The sequence below is a fragment of the Lutra lutra genome, chromosome 10, assembly GCF_902655055.1.
Source record: "Lutra lutra chromosome 10, mLutLut1.2, whole genome shotgun sequence".
In the NCBI taxonomy this organism is placed as follows: Eukaryota; Metazoa; Chordata; class Mammalia; order Carnivora; family Mustelidae; genus Lutra; species Lutra lutra.
The window spans coordinates 79,689,597-79,702,271 of NC_062287.1; the positions used below are offsets into that span (position 1 = coordinate 79,689,597).

Consider the following 12,675-nt stretch of genomic DNA (forward strand, 5'->3'; position numbering starts at 1 on the left):
TACCAATGTCTGTATTGATTAGGTCCCTAGCCTTTGGTACTGCTTCTTGTTCTTTTTTTTGTGGTGAATTTTTCCGCCTTGTCATTTTGTCCAGATAAGAGTATATGAAGGAGCGAGTAAAATACTAAAAGGGTGGCAGGAATATATGCTTTAGCCAAATCAGAAGAGATCCCAAATCGTGAGGGGGGAGAAAGGGGATAAAAAGGGGTTCAGAAAGAAAAAAAAAAAAGGGACTATTAAAAAAAGAAAGCCAATAAAAAATATAAAAAGGAAAAAAAATATATATATATATATTAGATAAACTATTTAAAAAACGTTAAAAAAGAAAACGGTAAAAGTTCAAAAAATTTAGCAGAAGAAGAGAAAAAAATTGAAGAAGAAAAAAAAATTAAATTAACTGCAAGGCTAAAGAATCATGGGGAGAAAGCCATGAGTTCCATGCTTTGCTTTCTTCTCCTCTGGAATTCCGCCGCTCTCCTTGGTATTGAAACTGCACTCCTTGGTAGGTGAACTTGGTCCTGGCTGGGTTTCTTGTTGATCTTCTGGGGGAGGGGCCTGTTGTAGTGATTCTCAAGCGTCTTTGCCCCAGGCGGAGTTGCACTGCCCTTACCCAGGCCGGGCTGAGTAATCCGCTCAGGTTTGCTGGGTTTGCTTTCGGGAGCTTTTGTTCCCTGAGCACTTTCCGTAGAGTTCTGGAAGACGGGAATGAAGATGGCGGCCTTCCGGTCTCCGGCCCGGAGGAGCCGAGAGCCCGGGGCCCCACTCCTCAGTGCGCCCCCAGAGAACAGCGCCCAATGACTCCCATCACCCTGGCCTCTGGCCGCGCTCCGAGCTGACCGAGCCTGCGACCGGTTCAAGGCAACCCTGAGTTTGGAGCTTACTCCTCGGCTCTGTCTCTGTAGCCGGCTTCCCCGCTCTAATACCAGTAAGCTCTGCAACACTCAGACACCCCCGATGTTCTGTGACCCTGTGGGACCTGAGGCCGCACTGTCCCCGCCTGGGCTTCACCCCAGTTAAGCCTCTGGAGCGATGTCCCTCAGCGGAACAGACTTTTAAAAGTCCTGATTTTGCTCCATTGCTCCGCCGCTCGCCGGGAGCCGGCCCCTCCCCCCGCGGTCTATCTTCCAGTCGCTTTGGATTCACTTCTCCGCCAGTCCTACCTTTCAGATAGTGGTTGATTTTCTGTTTCTAGAATTGCTGTTCTTCTTCTCTTCAATCTCCCGTTGGATTTGTAGGTGTTTGCAATCTTTAGATAAGCTATTTAGCTGATCTCCCGCTACCTGAAGTAGTCTCAGCCTGCTACTTCTCCGCCATCTTGACTCCTCCCCTGTTTTGTTTTGTTTTTAAAGCTGACAAATCTCCAGTGACCTCTTAGTCTGCCACTCACAGAGAGGCAAAGTCAACCCATAGCAGTGCTGATCACAATCCCGCTGGCACCAGACTTCACTTCCACCATGGTTACAGCTCCTTTCAGAAAGTGGTTGATTTTCTGTTTCTAGAGTTGCTGTTCTTCTTCTCTTCGATCTCCCGTTGGATTTGTAGGTGTTTGCAATCTTTAGATAATCTATCTAGCTGATCTCCCGCTACCTGAATAGTCTCAGCCTGCTATTTCTCCGCCATCTTGACTCCTCCCTCTATTTTTTTGCTACTTTTTCTGATCTTAAGAAGTTCTAAGACATTCCAGTATAATTTATGTTTGTAGAATAAATGTTCCTACTAAACATAGGTCAGGAAAAGTCAAGTTTAACACTTTTTCTTTATAGTCCAGTACTTAGACTTACTTCTTTTTAATCATGTTAAATCTACAAATTTCAACATAAGGTATAAATTTAAAAAATAGAATTATCAAAAAATGATTCACATGACTTTTAGTCTCTGAATTTATATTTACTTCTGATATAGCATTAACAACTTTTGATTGTTTATGATATTTTGCTCACCAAATGATATTCATGAAATGAAAGTATAGAGTGATAATTACAAAGAATTTTATATAGAAAGGGTTCAAATTACATCTTTCTCTTCACCATATTTTATATATTATAAAATATATCATGGCCTGCTATAATAAAAGAGAAATAGCTTTCAGATGTCAGTCACTGACCATAGACAAGAAAATTGGGGGTAAAGCAGTAAATTCAAATTTCCTTACTGAGGAAAACACTGTCTTTTAAAATACTATCTTTGGTATAATGCCTCCTTTGGAGCATTCATATTTTGAATAATGCTTTTCTATTTCTCACACATTGCTCCAAGACAAGTGAGTTGGTGGTATGTACCACGCTGAACAGCTTGCAGTTAGTCATAACTCTTACCAGATGTGAAGAAATCACCCACTCACAGGCACTTATACCCAGCTAGAAAAGAGTACTCTAGAATTTAAGTCACAAATAAGCAGTTACTTTAGTCCATAGTCCATATAAAATCATGTTTTGCAAAACTTAATTTGTTCTCCCTAAAAACACTGTATAACTGAATAATGAAGTATGCCTGAGAAAATTCTATCTAAATATAATGTTTAAGACCTAATTCTTATAATTTTCTTTATATAATCGGAGTCCTGCAGGGTGCTTGAGTACTGTATGGTCTTTAGGAATGGCATGATTTGATATCAAAAAGTAAAAAAAAAAGGATGGGGAGATTCTGAACTTTTCTCTGCTTCAGACTGAATCTTGAAGAACAACCCTTTGTTTTTTAGCCAACTGGAATTGTGACAATCAAGGCTTCTTTGAAATTATCTAATATTCATTTCTTCAGCCTAATTAAAAATCCTTGATATGAAAGATATTCAATAGATATAAAGCTTAATATATTTGAATTTTATTTCTTCCAAGAATATTTTGTCAGATTTAAATCTTATTTAACTGCTCAGTAAATGAAAAGATGTTATCATGTGTTCATTGAAGGCTTTTAAAGATAGCGGTCTTGAAACACAGAGGGCTTGTAATTGAGCTTACTGAAGATGGCTCATCACTGTGTACTTGATATTCATTAACCCATCTAATTCTCAGAAATCCATCAAAGAAGGTACTACCCACTCCATTTTATAGTAAGGAAATTGAGGCATAGCATGACAGATAGTTTATGTAGTAACATAAGCTGAGCATTTGGTAATGTAAGACAGGTGCTTAACAGAGCTAGAACAAGAGCTAGAACAGAGCAATGTGGGTGCATATCTTTTTCTCTATAGAGGTTTTTACCAAGGTGGCTGAAAGGAGCTGATAATAGTTCAGAGCCCACTGTGTGTCCATCAGTGTGCTAGCCATTGTATATGTGTTCTATCACATAAATCTTATGTTAACACTTTGAGACAAAAGTCTATTTCGCAGATAAGGAAACAGACTGAGAAGTTAAGGAAGTTGCACATGACCACATAGCTAATATGTGGCAAACATGAGATTAACTCCTATGGACTTGCTAGTGTACCATGAGATACACTAGGTGTAGGGAGAGTAGCTTCTTTCTATCATGAGTTACACTGAAGAAATTGGATTAGGAAAAAATAGCACATTGATGAATAGTTACTGTAAACATGTCAGGATATGATCTTTGTACACAGTGCAAAGGGGAAGGATTTTGGTCCTTTGTGAAATTCAGTCAGTTATAAGATACAGCAGAGATATCAACAAAGAGTCTTTCAAAAGTTCTGTTACAGCTTATACCTCACTTTTTATAGGATGGTGACAATCTATGAAGATTTTCTTACCATCTCAGCAAGACTCCCTTCCATTCTCATGCTTCTCTGAACCACCTTCTCCAGCAATACCCATTCCCTTTAGTGAATCGTCTATCCTACCCTCTCAAATCTGGATTTTAACATTCGTTGCTATCTCACTTGGATGTGAATATTGAGTTCTAAGTTTGTTTGTACTGGAACGAGACATGATGGGGGACCAGGAATCATGATGCAGCATATCCTAGGCCCCACAATTATGTGTTTTGGGCAAAAACTTAACAGAAGACCTCCTGTGTTTCAGGCACTATGCTAACCATTGAAAATACAACATTCAGTGAAATTTGACATCTGCTGAGGTATCTCTGCTAGGGTTTATGTTCTTTTCCATTGATACCTCTGTTGAAACACTGTAAGTATCTCAGCCATTTTTATTGAAGAAGTAACTGGCTGTCATCAGTTTGGACACCTGCTTTAATCATAAAAGTACTCCTGTGGTCAAGGAATCACTTAAAATTTTGAAAGGAAGCAAAGAGCTTTAAGAACAGTTACAGTCAGCCTTGTCCTTGGGATAATTCAATGCTGATCCAGCATCGAAATCCAAATATGCTGCCTATATTAATGTTTTGGAAATGTTTTCAGTAAAATTTCCCAGCTTCTAATTTTTATAAGGAGGTAGTATAAGGTGGTAGTTCCATACAGAAACTTCAGATTCTTGCACTGTCAATGCATGCATGCAGTATTGATACTGTAGAACAGAGAAGGCAAATATCTGTATTCTAAATTATCATTCCCCCTCTTTTGTGCAAGTCAAAGCCTGACTTCAGAATGCTTCCTTACATGGCACTCCCAGGACAGAGTTCATGTGGAAATGAAATCTTTTTGTCAGACTTGTTATACAATCTGGAATTCATCTCTACCTATACCCATGGTGAGAACAAGTCAGTATCACTTCTTTTACACTCTGCTGCTGGAATTTGTTCTGTTCTTATCAATCTCTTGGGGTACATTTTTCTTCTTTTCTTTTAAAAAAGATATTTATTTATTTATTTATTTATTTATTTATTTGAGAGAGGGAAAGAATGCACAGGAGCAGAAGTTTCTTTTTTTTTTAATTTTATTTATTTATTTGACAGATCACAAGTAGGCAGAGAAGCAGGCAGAGAGAGAGGAAGGGAAGCAGGCTCCCCGCTGAGCAGAGAGCCCAATGCGGGGCTCGATCCCAGGACCCTGAGATCATGACCTAAGCTGAAGGCAGAGGCTTTAACCCACTGAGCCAGCCAGGAGCCTCAGAAGGCTCTTTTTGATAGTACTTATAAGAGAAAAGATGTACAGACAGTGGGGAAAAAGAAGAATCAGGGTAAAGCAAAAAAAAAAAATTGGGAGTTCATTTTATGATGGAGTTATGCAATAATTCAGGTACTGCTTGCACAGTATCTTGGAAGTCCAAATATCATTTGGTTTATTTAAAAACTAATAAATTGTACAATACCCTGTGCAATACCATGTGTTCCACAGGACCAAGAAATTGATCCTGAGCCAGAAGACTCTGATTATGATCTATCTATAGTCCTCTCTGACCCTGATCACTGAGTATTGTTTGCAGAGATGAATAAAAATGTATAGATGTTCTCCTAGTTCAGTAATATCCCTCAAAAAATACCACTCATTTAATATTTAATCCCATCTCTTCTTCCCATCGTAACGTTAGACTTAGCTTGCAACGTATTTCACTCTTTTCTTTTCTCCTGTTCCTATCCCATTCCTGATTCTGAGACAAATAGTAATCCCAAATCACCACTTAAATACATCCTGCCTTACTTTATGCAGTATGATAGGATAGAAACAAATAATTAAGCATGACTTATAGTAATCATAATATACTGATCTTTGTCAAATAGAAAGTCATTTTCTTAGGTGTACAATTAATATGGGTTCAATGCATTAATCCTCCAAAACCATGAAAGGCATGGGACATTCCTATAAGAATCTCTGAAATATCTCTAATGCCACATTCTTAGAGGCCTAGCTTGAGAATCTAAAATGGTTTATTTTATAAATATTGATCAAACTCTTACTATGTTCTATATTCTGAGGTTTACAATCTATAAACTGAGTTAAATTTAAGGATTGCAGAGATGGCCAAATTCATACCTATTTGTAAGAATGTCACAGTAATGGGAATAATGGACATTAAACTTTTTAAATATATATTTTTATTTTGGGGGAGGCAGAAAGAGAGGGAGAGAATCATCAAACAGATTCCCTGCTGAGCACAAAGCCTGATGCAGGGCTCGACCTCACGACCTGAGATCATGACCTGGGCCGAAATCAAGAGTCGGATGCTTAACTAACTGAGCCACCCAGGTGCCCAGACATTAAACTTTTGACCTAACTTTTATTCATCCTATATTTATGGTTAACTCCTCTGAGTTCCTGAAGACCAGGTTTTGAATGGCTCTGGAATTAAACAAAATCACTCATTCATTCATATTTTAATTGATTTACTCATTCAGTGATTTTACTAGACACTGTGGAAGATACAAGGGATTTAGAGAAAAAAAAAAATCAGAAGAGGCCTTAACTCTCCAAGATCTGGCATCCTAACAAAGAGAGAGCTGGACAAGCAGCTCACAACAGAGTTTGAGAATGCTGATGACAGGCAACCAAAGGACATGGAAATAGGAAAAGGAAGTCTATCCTAAGATGAGGATACAGGGTTTTCAGGAGAAACATGTGGTTGCTCTTATGAAATCAATGGTTTTCTTCTTTCACTTCATTTTAAAACTCCTTACCAAGGAGGGCCTGTGATTGTTAAGCACAGAGAAACGTTTATGAGACCCTTTGAAAGGAAATCATGGGCTTGTTATTAGTAGATTCTTATGTTAAGAGATACTGTTTAGCTGATTAAGTCAGACATATTATTATTTTTTGATGTAGTGTTCCAAAATTCATTGTTTACATATAACACCCAGTGCTCCATATAATACATGCCCTCTTTAATACCCACCACCAGGCTCAACCATTCCCCCACCCACCTCCCCTCTAAAATCCTCAGTTTGTTTCTCGGAGTTCATAGTCTCTCATGGTTCACCTCCCCCTCCAATTTCCCTCCCTCTTCACTTTTCCTTTCCTTCTTCTAATGTTCTTCATGTTATTTCTTATGCTCCACAAGTAAGTGAATTTAGTAAGTGAAAAAGTAAGTGAAAGATAATTTACTTTATCTGCTTGACTTATTTTAACTCAGCATAATCTCCTCCAGTCCTATCCATTTTGATGCAAAAGTTGGGTATTCATCCTTTCTGATGGCTGAGTAATATTCCATTGTATATATGGACCACATCTTCTTTATCCATTCATCTGTTGAAGGGCATCTTGGCTCTTTCCACAGTTTGGAGACCGTGGCCATTGTTGCCATAAACATTGGGGGTACAGATGGCCCTTCTTTTCACTACATCTGTATCTCTGGGGTAAATACCCAGTAGTGCAATTGCAGGGTCATAGGGTAGCTCTATTTTTAATTTTTTGAGGAATCTCCTCACTGTTTTCCAAAGTGGCTGCACCAACTTGCATTCCCACCAACAGTGTAAGAGGGTTCCCCTTTCTCCACATCCTCTTCAACATTTGTTGTTTCTTGCCTTGTGAATTTTTGCTATTCTGACTGGTATAAGGTGGTATCTCAATATGGTTTTGATTTGAATTTCCCTGATGGCTAATGATGATGAACATTTTTTCATGTGTCTGCTAGCCATTTGTATGTCTTCATTGGAGGAGTGCCTGTTCATGTCTTCTGCCCATTTTTTGTTTTGTTTTTTGGATGCTGAGTTTGAGAAGTTTTTTTATAGATCTTGGCTATCAGCCCTTTGTCTGTAGTGTCATTTGTGAATATCTTCTCCCATTCAGTGGGTTGCCTCTTTGTTTTGTTGACTGTTTCCTTGCTGTGCAGAAGCTTTTTATCTTGATGAAGTCCCAAAAGTTCATTTTCACTTTTGTTTCCCTTGCCTTTGGAGACGTGTCTTGAAAGAGATTGCTGTGGCCGATGTCGAAAGGTTACTGCCTATGTTCTGTTCTAGGATTTTTATGGATTCCTGTCTCACATTGAGGTTTTTCATCCATTTTGAGTTTATCTTTGTGTATGGTGTAAGAGAATGGTTGAGTTTCATTTTCTGTACATAGCTGTCCAGTTTTCCCAGCACCATTTATTAAAGAAGTCAGACATATTATTATACTCACTCCCTGCTCAGGGAATTTATTTTGATTCATTACATGCACTTAATTCTAAATCTGTGCATCATTTTAGTACAAGTTACAAAATTACCTTAATATAGCTTAGAGTTTGATCCTTGAAGGCAATCTTAAAACTACATTTATTTTTTTAAACATTTTTTTAAGATTTTATTTATTTATTTGTCAGAGAAAGAGAGCACAGGCAGGCAAAGTGACAGGCAGAAGCAGAGAGAGAAGCAGGCTCCCCACTGAGCAAGGAGCCTGATGCGGGACTCTATCCCAGGAGCCTGGGATCATGACCTGAGCCGAAGGCAGCGGCCCAACCAACTGAGCCACCCAGGCATCCCTTAAAACTCCATTTAATATTAGGGGTGCCTGGCTGACTCAGTTGGTAGAACATGTGACCCTTGATCTCGGGGCTGATCTTGAGTCCCATGGTGGGGATAAGGATTACTTAAAAATAAAATATTTTTTTAAAAACTACACTTAAAATTTTAAATTGAGGTTTAGATATTCCTTCTGTGACCTACTTAAAAATAGTAATATATTAGTTCTAATAATGTCTTACACTTATAAGACTGCTGATAGTATGGAACTCAAATATGTGATAGAAGGATCATGTAATGCACACACCTTACGTACATGGAATTATTGCTATTTTTAACGAGCATTTCCTTGTTTGTCCTAATAACTGGTACTATTCAGTAGGAACCCTTCCTTACTGATATAAGCCATGTGAGGAATGAGAATTTTTTAAAGAAACTAATAAGCCAGTGAAGAAAAAAATCTTCCTTAGTGTTTGGAGGAGCCCTGATAGTAGCAGAAACCAATAGTTGAGAACAATGACTTCCTTTCCTACTGGAGATGAGATATTCTTCCAACAATGCCCGCTTTACCTTAGAATGTCATTAAATGTGAAAGAAAGAGAGGGAAGAGTGGAGGAGAATAGAAACAAGGGAAAGGGTAGAGGGGAGAAAAAAAACAACAAGCAGATGGACCTGAGTGGAGAAACCCCCCAAAGCAACCCAAAATGTTGAGGCCAGTTCACTGCTCATACCAAGGACCCAATTTTCGAACTCTTAGAAGGACTGTGGGTGAGAGTAAAAGCCATGTCCATTCTCCTTTGGGAGGTGTGTGAGTGAGGCTGATCAGCAGGGGATGACCCATCAACATTGGGGGGGTGGGTCCTGCACAAGTGCAGACTGTCACCTGCTGATCTAGGACCTGTTACCAGCTCCAACTGCTCACCAGGTCTGAGCAGGCTGCTTAGCAGGAAGTGGATCTGTGCAGTTTATTTGCACATGGCCTAAATTAAAAATTGTTTTCTAACATTCAAATAACATGATCATTGTAGAAAATTTGGAAAAACATTATTACCTTAAAAAATTGTGCCTGTTAAAATATTCTACACATTTTAAGATAATTAGATTCTGATTTTCTAGTTTATCACTAGATAGGCTTATTTACCATTTTTCTAGATTATCATTACTTAGGTTTAACTTTATGTGTAGGTGCATCCATCTTCAGTGGTTTATTTCAAGTTTCACATTATATATATATATGAAAAATATATTTTATTTTAATATATATCTACAAGAAATGCAGTGATATTAATATTAATATATTAAATTATATCATAATGATATAATATTAATAAATTTATATTTATATAAATACATTTATTATTTTCCCGATTGAAAAGAGTACAACTTTATGATTTCTTTTTTTAGAAGGTTCAGATTTATTCAGTGGGATACATTCTCTTGATACCTTCATATGTGAATGAAAACTTTTTGATTCTAGGATACTTAAGACGGGAATAGTTTTCCCTAAATATTGTAACTTTGAACTACACAGTGCATCTTTTTTCAGCCCAAGGAATTTATTGTAGCAATGCTTTAATTGTCATTTTAGATTCTTTCATTTTTGCCTCTTTATTTAACCATGACAATTTGTTGCATAAACTCAGGTAGATATACATCTTCCAAATCAATTTATCTTCCCTTTCTTTTATTGTCATTTCCCCCGACATTCTGGTAGTGCTCCTTAAGATTCTCTTTTCTACCGATGACTCAGTCTTTCCATAGGTCGATTCTGATCTTTATTTCTTCAAAAAGCATTTTTAATGTCAACAACAAATTGCTAACCCTAAACTATGTCTTTATTTTACCTAGCTCTCTTTTCATTTTGATATGTTGTAACATAATTTTTCTGAGAATTCATTTTTATCTAAGGATAGATCGCTGATTCTGTCTATATTTTTTTTGTTTATTGTAGCATATCTTATTCAAAGGTTTTCTCTTCTGCAACCTTTGAAACATATTTCTTCTTATATTGGGAGGAAAAAAGGAAACATTTCATTAGTCCTATAACTTAATTTCTATTTCTCATCCTCCTCCTTGAGGAAGGAGAGATCTATATAACCAGGTGTTTAACCCAAATTTGTTTGAAAGGATTCTCCCGATCACCCTCCAGTTAGATCTTAAGATTAATGACTGCTCTTGGTTTGTTTCCAAGTCCAGTGACCTAGAAATCTTGAGATGACCTGAAGGCAGACTCTAGAGGTGCTTATTTTTAAAAACATTTATTCAGTCAGCTATACCTCTGGCCATATTTACTAATGAAAATTTCTTTTTGGCCTGATTTCTACTTTAGGCACATTGTGTTTTTGTTTAATTCATTTGTTTTTTGTTTCCTCCAGTATCAAGAAAAAGCCAGTAGGATCAGTGAAAAGCTCCACTTTTTTCTGTTTGGGATGGACACACTTGCCCAGGGCTGTAGCTTTTTATCTGTTAATACCTAGAGATGAAGGGTATCAAACAGTCTCTTAATATGTTCTGTCCACTTGGCTGCTTTTCCAGACAAATAATAGTGAACTCAGACCAAGATCCCTTCAACCTTCTTGCAGCAATACATCACCAAAGATGACTAGACATCTTTATTTAATCTCACTTTGTCTATTCCATAATTCTTTAGTTTCTTGCATTGAGGTGGAAATTAAGCATCATCCATTTACTTTTTCACATTCTCTTCCTCCATCTTTTTGGCCATTGGGATAGAGAGGGTGGTTCAGAGAGGAAATTAATCCTTAACAAGCAATTTCCCCAGAATTCTTTAAGAAATTTAATTGTAAACTTTACCAATATATGTATTATATTTCTCAAAATGGATGTGCCTTGCCCTTTTTCCATTTTCTTTAATGCTCCCTGGATTTTATGTTTAGTATTTCCTTTGCTTTCTGTCTTTGCTATATTAAATTTAGTTTGCTGGTTTTCAACTTAAATGACTTGGAAGGTATATATTCTGTTTTAAATTTTACTAATGGTTTGGCCTGTTCTTGCTGTTTAGTATATATTGGATCATTCACACATTCCCCCCTTCATTATCTTGATTACATTTTTCCATCCAAGAAATTTTTCTATAAATTTGAAACTGTTCCAGTTTTTCAATTTCTCTATAACTAAACTGTCTACTTTCCCTATTTCCTTAAACATAATCACATTGAAATCTAATTTTCTGTGTACTTGCTGCCATTGCCACCCACCAATAAACTATAATCTGTTGAGAACATTTTCTTATTAATTTTTATCACCAAAATTGAAATCGCCTGACACACGGAAGATACTTTTAATTCTATTTTTGAAAGATTGCTATGCAGGGGTGATAAAAATCAAGAACTCTATTAAAAAATTTTAGTTATATTTTTCTTTCGTGAACCTAAAGCATATTTTTCTGAAAATAAATGATTCAACATAATAATAGGGATTCATGCAGAGCTGTACTAATTAGGAGGTATTGCTAAGGCAACCATTGCTGATTTCTTTAATAAGAAAACACTTTTAAAAAATGACTTGAAAAACAGTGGAAGATTGACAAAAGTTAAAAAAAAAAAAAAAAAGGCAATATCCTGCCCACCCCTTTGTACTCCCTAGGCTCTATTCCCAGAAACAAACTCTTTAGCTTTACTACTTACTAATGTTTGTTCTGAGACTTTTAGAATTTCTTAATTGTATACCTATGATGCAGTATTTGTTACATTAAAATATCTGTTGATTTTCCATCAAGTTAGTGGATATTAAACTTCTCATACTACCACTACAACACCTCTGCAATCCCTGCTTCCTTATTTTCCCAGTACTGATCTTGAATAAATCAATAGTTAATGTATATATTATTCTCACATTAAAATTATTTAGTGCTTCATCAAGCAGTTAGTAGTATACAAAATTAATAACCTTTCAAGTAAGATTTCTTATTTTTCTTAAAAAAAACTTGTTTTTACACTTGTTATATTTTCATCATAACTCTTCCATAATTTTTTAATGTTCAAAAATAATTTATCAAATGCCTAGCTGTTATTCTTCCTTACACTGAAACACATGAAATTATAACTTGTTTTCCTTAAGATGCCCCTCCATCTTACCTATCTCTTGCTCCAATGAGAAATTTTTAAATTTCAGGATTGTTGCAGAGCTGGGACTTATCTTTCCAATTGTCTTATATTAGATCTCCTTTTCTTGACTCCATTTCTTTCCTTTTTTTTTTTTTTTTTTAAATTTGCTGCCACATCCTACTAGGACATTCTCTAATAGCTTTTTTAAGAAACTGTGTTTCAGGAGTTAATTTTTTGAGGTTTTGTACATCATAAAATGTCTTCTTTTCCCCTATCGGAAAAGTTGATTGAATCTTTGGCTAGATAAAGAATTCTAAGATGGATATTATTTATTCTTAAAGCTTTTATGTCATTATTCTGCTGCTGACTTCCAACAGATAGA

At 36.5% G+C, this 12,675-nt stretch overlaps 1 protein-coding gene across 2 annotated transcripts in view; it reads left to right on the forward strand.

Moving 5' to 3' along the window:
• Positions 1 to 12,675, forward strand: part of ANO3 (anoctamin 3) — a 419,176-nt gene that overhangs the window by 160,421 nt on the left and 246,080 nt on the right. The gene's annotated exons all lie outside the window — the stretch shown is intronic.